The 7,710-nt window shown below is 35.9% G+C and overlaps 2 long non-coding RNA genes across 2 annotated transcripts; both read right to left on the reverse strand.

Annotated features, from left to right (window-relative positions):
• Nucleotides 1-1,060: 1,060 nt before the first annotated feature.
• On the reverse strand, nt 1,061-2,092 carry LOC124169666. The gene is made up of 2 exons (XR_006867188.1): nt 1,801-2,092; nt 1,061-1,654 (listed from the first exon to the last, which is right to left on the reverse strand). It is a non-coding gene; the product is annotated as an uncharacterized LOC124169666 (long non-coding RNA).
• Nucleotides 2,093-5,147: 3,055 nt separating this feature from the next.
• LOC124169235 lies at nt 5,148-7,258 on the reverse strand. Its single transcript, XR_006867059.1, has 3 exons — nt 6,956-7,258; nt 6,740-6,879; nt 5,148-5,351 (listed from the first exon to the last, which is right to left on the reverse strand). It is a non-coding gene; the product is annotated as an uncharacterized LOC124169235 (long non-coding RNA).
• Between the last annotated feature and the right edge of the window lie 452 nt (nt 7,259-7,710).

A 7,710-nucleotide genomic window follows, 5' to 3' on the forward strand; every position in this document is an offset into this window, starting at 1 on the left:
AGGACCTTTGGATTTACGGGCCAGTGCGCAGAATAATGCGTTATCCAGGTTCCTGAATTCCCATAGCAATTGTACTGCGGCTCATGGTACCAGATGTTAGCTCCTCGCGGTCCATCAAGGATGGCAACGCGAGGGAGGTAGCATAACCGCCATGCGCGGCATTAGCCCATAAGCTTGAGGCTTTCAACCAGTTGTGGTATCATTGAAGTGACTGTGATTGAATCCTTTCTCCTTAACTAAAACCATGTAATAGAGTAACGAAAAACGGCATTTTTATTCCGAAATAACATTTTAATTTGGTTGCAAATTTAGTATTCGGTTGATTAGGCTATCATCGTTGTTGGGACTTATTGGTATATTTATGATTTTCAAATGCCGTTTCACAAAACAGTAACATACAATGCGTAACTTTTTGCTGTCAGCAGCTGAACTGCTAACAAAGCGGAATACTAACGTGATATTATTCAAGATAGAATTTCCTTCGTCTCTCAGTCGAACATCCGACGTACTGTAAATGAACAGTAATTATTGCGATAGCAAGATTTCTACAATAAAAGCTGCCAATTTTCATTGCGTCGTATGTCACCATACACCTGTACTAGAGTGAAGCAAATATATCTTTCAACTATTTAAAGTTTCATTTTACATAACTGGCAGGTGGATTTGTCATGGGAAATAAATTTCCAATCACAGATTAAAGGGAATAGCTTTTATCAGAATATCGTCAACATCCTCTTCTTCCATTTACCAATTCACTCTGGGTATCAACTCAAAAGTGGGTTTGGATATTGGATGGTAGACCTCACCCTCAAACACTGACGCATAAATACTGTATTTTCAGAGGATGCTCCTTACATTTGATCGTTTCTCTTATTGAGATTTTTACATTGCAGTTGGATGAAAGACCAAGCCGAGATTTAACGGGCACCTTATAGTTATATACGAACCGTTATACTCACTACCTTTCATCTCGCCGTGCATGTCATGTAAAGGTCAATGGGATGTCTTGGGTGTCATTTATGGGTGTTTGATTCTTAAAATGAAATAAGTGAGACAAAAATTGCAGCAGACAAGAAATTTTGAATGCATGCTAAACTGCATGATTTCAAAAGGAGATTTATTTAATTTGAACACATAACGAAAAAGTAGAAACATTTAAATTTGAATTTAAACATTTCAGAAGAATACGAAATTACAGAAACGTAGAAATTAGAATTTTGATATCAGTGGTTTCATTTAATTGGAGGAAATATATTCCCAGCTTTCGGATAAAATGAAACCATCATTCATGATGTGTTGGCTTGATATTGGCACATCATCTTCTAGGATTACGTTAGGTTCTTCTTGTAATATCACGGGTTTTCCCAAATTCTTCCAATTTTGGATGAGTACAAACAACTCTTCCATCTTGGAAGTCTTCCTTGTCGCCGCCTTTTCCGCTGGTATGGCGTCATACATGGCTTCGTCCAGGTTGTATCCTCCGTGCTTCTTGATGGTGAAGTGATGCACTTTCTCTGCATCTACGCTGGTGTCCTCTCTTCTTCGGTCGCCGATCACCGTCGTCAGCACCATCATGAGGGCACTGGATGCAAAAGCCATGGCATTAGAAGGCTGCAACCACTTCATCGCCTTGCGAATTCCCATGACTTACGCCCTAGATGAAAAGAAAATGGAATAGAACGATAAGCAACTAGTTAAAGCAAATAACGATCTGAAAATGAAGCATTGTTCAAATTAACCCGATAATATTTGTGGGCCGAGGAAAATTATGTGTTAAATATTTATCGGGTTCCAACTTACTTCCTGCGCTGGTATTAGAGAAAAGCTTTTCTCGCTGGGAAGAAATGGAATTCTTTCCTTTATATGTGTTCGCTGTGGTACTCCACACTCACATACGATGATGGAAAATTTCCAACAAGTATTTTGCCAGTGCTGAATTACTTTATAATTCGCTTGCAATCGCAATGTACTGTTCCTCGCCAGTTCGCTTTCAAGTGAATGGAGTGAAGATTCCCAGAATGTATCTTAGTTACGAGCTCGGGTCATTGTTGTGGGTTTAGCATGGGCTTTTAACATTTAACCTAATGGAGCATTATACCTGCGTTGTAGTACCCTTCAGGCATGTCTTTTATTATGAATTTATAGTATTTTCTGTACTGGAATAGAAAATAAGATTTCTTTTACCGGTTTGTTTAAAAATACATATTTTATGTAAAAAATTGGCTTTCAAATTTTTATATCATCTAATTCTGGTTTTTGAGTCCTAGCGATTGTATATTTGATGTATTTACTTTTTGGTTTACGCCTTCCATAAGGGAACGAATTTTAAAAATTTCCATTCGGAATTGAGTAAACTACTTTTTCTTAGTATTTACTTGTAGCATCACCTTTGAAGAATTGATACCAATATACGGCACTTTATTATCTCTTTATTTACCAAGGGTAGATATTAATCGTGTTTCAAATTTACGTAATGGTTTTAACCGGTATTCATTAGCATTTTGTTTCATGATTTCTTCCATATTTCCTTGCGTAAAACATAATTTATAGCAACATATACACTAGTCGAATTGCATATATTTTAGTAGTAATTTAACTTCTTTCCGTGTTTCGGCCAATACCGTCGAAAGAATTATTTAAATTCTGAATTTACAAATCCAATTCCCCCACGGCAGCCCCAATGTACGAGACATACGTGGGAGATACTTGGAAAAAAATTGTTATCGAGACATTTCTCATGTATAGAATGTATTTATCGAGTTGTTTTTGTTCGAATCCTGGGTGAAACTTACGAACAGTCCCAAAAACAATTTCTTCGAAGTGGGAGATGGGCGTGGTGAAGGAACCGACTCACAGTGTGCGGAAATCGAAAAGAGCTGTCCAATACCTCTGTAGAAGATGTTTTGGTAAATATTTAGCTTTATAATGATGACTCCAGATGAATTAAATGTGAGCAATTCAATTTTATTATTTTTAGGACTCTACAAGAAGACGAAGAGGAGAGGCCGTTTTCGCGTCATCTCATGACTTGGTCGAATTACTGGATATTTACTCCAAATTACTTTCCATCAGGGTAATATTTTGATATTTATTGAGTATTCCTCTTTATATCGTCGAATACCTTTAAGGAAAAGCTGGCCAATACGAATAACTGCGTCCTTAATGACTGCCGCACCGTGAACCAAAAGTTAATGCAATGTAGGAGGCATGTAGAACCACGACTAAAGTTTGACATAAATTTTGGACGTGAACAACAATATTTTGTAAATCCTGCCTCATTAATTTGCAGCTCATGGATAGCAATTCATGCTGCTCGTTTCCGCCAATGAATTGCATACCTACATAACCGAGCAATGAAAGCATTTATATGTAAATTAATGAGTAAACACTTGATGTAAACTAGTTATTATTATTTGTTTCATATGCCATACCATTCCATCAATCATTGTGATCAATGGTTTGATAGTCATCAAAATTCTGTCTATCTGAATTTCTCAGTAATTTACCTATCTTCTTCCACGGAAACTACACTCGTTTCCCGGGTCCATTGAATTCATTTTGGTCTACAAAATCTGATCGATGTTTGATGAGGATAAGGGCTTACAGATTTACCTGTGTTAAAAAAACTATCATATACGTTTCACAATGACAACGTTGCGTTGTTCTAATACTACTATTTCTAAATGGGCTTGCTTGATGTAGTTTTTAACAAGTGATGAAAGGAATTGGACGCCTTACTTGTACCATTGTGATACAAGAGAGGTGCCGAACAAACTTTCGTCTCTTACAATAGATTTCTCACTTGTTTGCTTCTACTGGTAATGGCCAGAACTTCCATCAAAACACAATTTTCATATTAGGAATCATGGGTTGTTGGAGTAGTTTTTCATTGAAAAGTTGAAGATATTATCTTAGAGGCTGTGCGATGTAGTAGAGACTGCAAGTTAACTTCACATTTGCTCAGAAATAGATATTCCCTCAGGATAGGCTGCATTTTCTTCCAATCTGACTTGGTTGTAATTTGTATACAATAGCCTTGGTTGTAATTTGTATACAATGGCCATGTTTTCCTTTCGCACACATGATCCAGTTGCCGCTGTAGACGGCAAGAGACAGTGATAAAGGCTGTTTATAAACGTCTGGGTGAACTGCGGACAGGGCCCGAACACTGCGGAGTTGTAGGAAAGGATTAAAACACAGTATCTTGGTATAGCCCATAAAATAGGATTGAAGCTAATATGTGGAAAATACAAAGCGAACAGCAAATGTGATTACAATCCTAGGTTTTTAAAGAATTGGTCGAACAGAAAACCCTCTCTCCGGAGCGCTCGGCGCCATTCCACTACGCGCAATGCGTTATTTTACATTATTAAACAAAATTGGAAAAGTTGCGAGTATGCCCAGGAATTTATCGTACCATTAAATAGAATATACATCATTGTAACTGTTGAGGAAAATATCTCCGCGGAGATAAGTTTATCTCTGATTTAGTTAAAATTTAAGCGAATAACAGTGAAATTTTAATATTGATGGTTTGGGGCGTAACTTTGTGAAAGCGATTCATCATGGAAAATGAAAAAGAAGAAAAATTCTGCTTTCACATGAAAATTTATTTAAAAGTTTACGGTCGTGTTAATGTGTGAATAAATATTGATGAGAAAGCTCAAAGTTTCGTCTTTTTCATTTTTAATACTTAATATTTAATTAATATACAATGGCCTTTCGGAAAGCGTTGTTTTCCACATTGAAAAAAATGAATTGTATCTGAAAGATATTTTTAATCGTCGTGTATTCGCCAATAGAACAATACTTGTTTCTTTGGCATACTAGGGCAACAAACAGTAATAAAAAAAAACGTAGATTTGTAATTCCGCGATTTTTTAATCACTTTTTGAAAGATATTACACGTTGAGCAAAACTTAATAAATTAAAAAAGTTACCGTATTTGGGTGTCTAGACATTCTAGAACTATACTACGCAACTTTCGGGTATAAAAAAATAGGGAGAAATGGGGTTTTGGCCAGCTTTTTACGTTTTCCTCTCACTGAGCGACCTCTCCATCCTCACCTAAGTAAGCCAACCCTAGGGTTGACTCACTGAGTGGGTGGTAACCATATGTATGGGATCGTATGGACTGATTGAAATAATTATTATTATGATTCTTTATTCTAATAAAACCGACTTAAAAACACAAACGCTATTACAGAATACAAAGCACATGTAAATATGTAGTTTCAAGTTTCTCTGCTTTGCTTTGCATGATTGTGAGTCACCATCGAGTCCTTCTGGAAATGACAAGTTACCACAGCAGGTGTAGTGATTCCCGGGAGGAGTGCCTTCCTTGGTTGCGCCTGATTGAAATATAGAACTTATAAAATTATGGAAAGGCATAAATTATTAGATAAAATTATAGGAATAACGATTGCTTACTTTTATATTAAATCCCCATTCCGCCAAGTTACAATCGCAAGTCAGTGTTGGTAAGTAATCGAGTAAAAGTAATCGAATTACTTATGCAAGTTTTACGAAATGTCTTTTTATTTGCAATTGAGTCTTTACGCTGAAATAAGAATCCTTAATTTAGTTGTAATCGTTTCTTGCTCGCAATCGACGATTTCTTCAGTAATTTCTCTGGTTTACCTATTTGGACAGATAACTTGTAGTCCCTGAGAAACATAATTTGCTTGCTTAGGTTCAGCTACTTTGATATAATAACTACTTGTGATGGGTGCAAAAAATGACGCCCCTTATGTTGTTACACCAGTTATTATGGTATATATGGAAAAATAACTCCAAATAGCGCGGTTCCCCTGGCCAAAACTATGTGTGAAAATACACTGAACTAGCAAAGTTCTCAGCCGGATACTTAATTATTTTTGATTCCAAATTTAATTTACACGGCATCCTCTTATATGGGAGGTACCAGGGATATACATACATTACCATTATATTGAATTACCATTTCCCACATACATCGAAAATATATTATATTCTCAAGAATCAGCATTATCCCATGTCTGCTCCATATTCGGCGCTTTAGATGATCCGTTCACGAGACGGTTATACTAATTATTATAATATCGAATTTGCAAAATTATGGACGTTATATAAATTTTAATAAATATAGCCACGTTTAATTTACCATTGCTGCAGTGATATGACTTAATTTTTTTCGAATTATAGAGGAGACATGTCAGCACGTATGGTCATATAGTTATCAACAGTTTTCTCTTTCCTCCATTTACACTTTTGTCATTTTTATCTCCTAGTATTGGCCGAAGATGTTTTTCCTTCCATGCCTTCATTTATGAGTCTCCATTTTTCATGGAAGGACGAGAATGAGAATAAAGGGACGATTTTAGTATGCAATTCGTATGTAATTCTGTTTCCTCTGTTATTATTTACATGGTTGCTAAGGGTGGTTTTCGACTCAGTGGACTTTAATTTATTCCGTATACCACTTATTTTCTCTAACCTACTCTCACGATGAAAACAAAATTTGTTATAAATATTATTGTTGAATCTTTTTCATACACTGACAATGTTAAGAAGGCCTTGAGCCCCTCCAGTGGGCCATTAACTAACAATTTCTCCTGTCGTGACATCCTTCAAATTCTATTGACACGTGAATGATACCTTACAAAAGTGATATTGATAATGCGAAAAGGATTTGCATCAGAGTCATTCCATAATGTTGAAAAATTCTCTACTATTTGCATTGTACCAATTTTTTACTCACCAGAAAGGGACGTCATTGTCTTTTATTGGGGCATACATTGGTGATTACAGGATCATCAGGCCTTTGGCCATCTCTTTTGACGTGATTATCTCTTGGTGTTTGCCGAGGATTCTGTTTCCTTTTTACCTTCATTGCTGTTTCTATAAGATTCGTGAAATTGAAAAAATGAGAATAAAGATTCACATATTAAATTTAATGGATATTTTTTAATCTTACCGCTTTACAGATTATGCATTAATCGAAGACTTGATAGTTTACTTTAACAATGTTATTTGATGTGCCGTTAAATATCAGCGTGACTCCTTATTATCTTCCTCATTCAGCTCATCCCGATCTGATGAGTGAGTATTTCTCACCAACATCGTCTGATGCACATTTTAACATAGCTAAGACGTCATATTTAATGCAATATCTTGAAAAAAGAATTACACAACTACCTTTGCCATATCCTCTTCACTTATTGCTTTTAGGCTTTATCAATGTGTGAAATTCTGTTTCGTCTGTTATTATTTACTTTGTTACTATGGTTAGTGTTTTCGATATTATGGAATTAGCTTCAACTTATTTCATTTCTCCAGACATCCCAATGTATGGGAGATACCAGTGACATATTCAATACCTTCTCGGATATGATGAAAAAGGATAGAAGTCGCAAAAATTAATATAATCTAATCCTTGAGCCATATATGGTTCCTTACATGGTCCATATACCAGACGTTTATTCTAATAATTATATCGGAGTGGTTACATTGCGGACGAAAACTATAAGTTTTAATAAATATATATATGGCCGACGCTAATTACATACTATTACTGCTTTAATGTGATTTAAGTTTTAGCTCCATTGTGGTTGAGATAAGACCGGATGTACTATCATTTGCAAAAGTCTTGCAACAAATCGAGCGGCGCCACTTTCGCTCCATTGTCGATTTCTGGCCACCATTAAGATTGAATGATCACTATCTAGGTAT

This window comes from Ischnura elegans, chromosome 12 (assembly GCF_921293095.1).
Source record: "Ischnura elegans chromosome 12, ioIscEleg1.1, whole genome shotgun sequence".
Taxonomy (NCBI): Eukaryota; Metazoa; Arthropoda; class Insecta; order Odonata; family Coenagrionidae; genus Ischnura; species Ischnura elegans.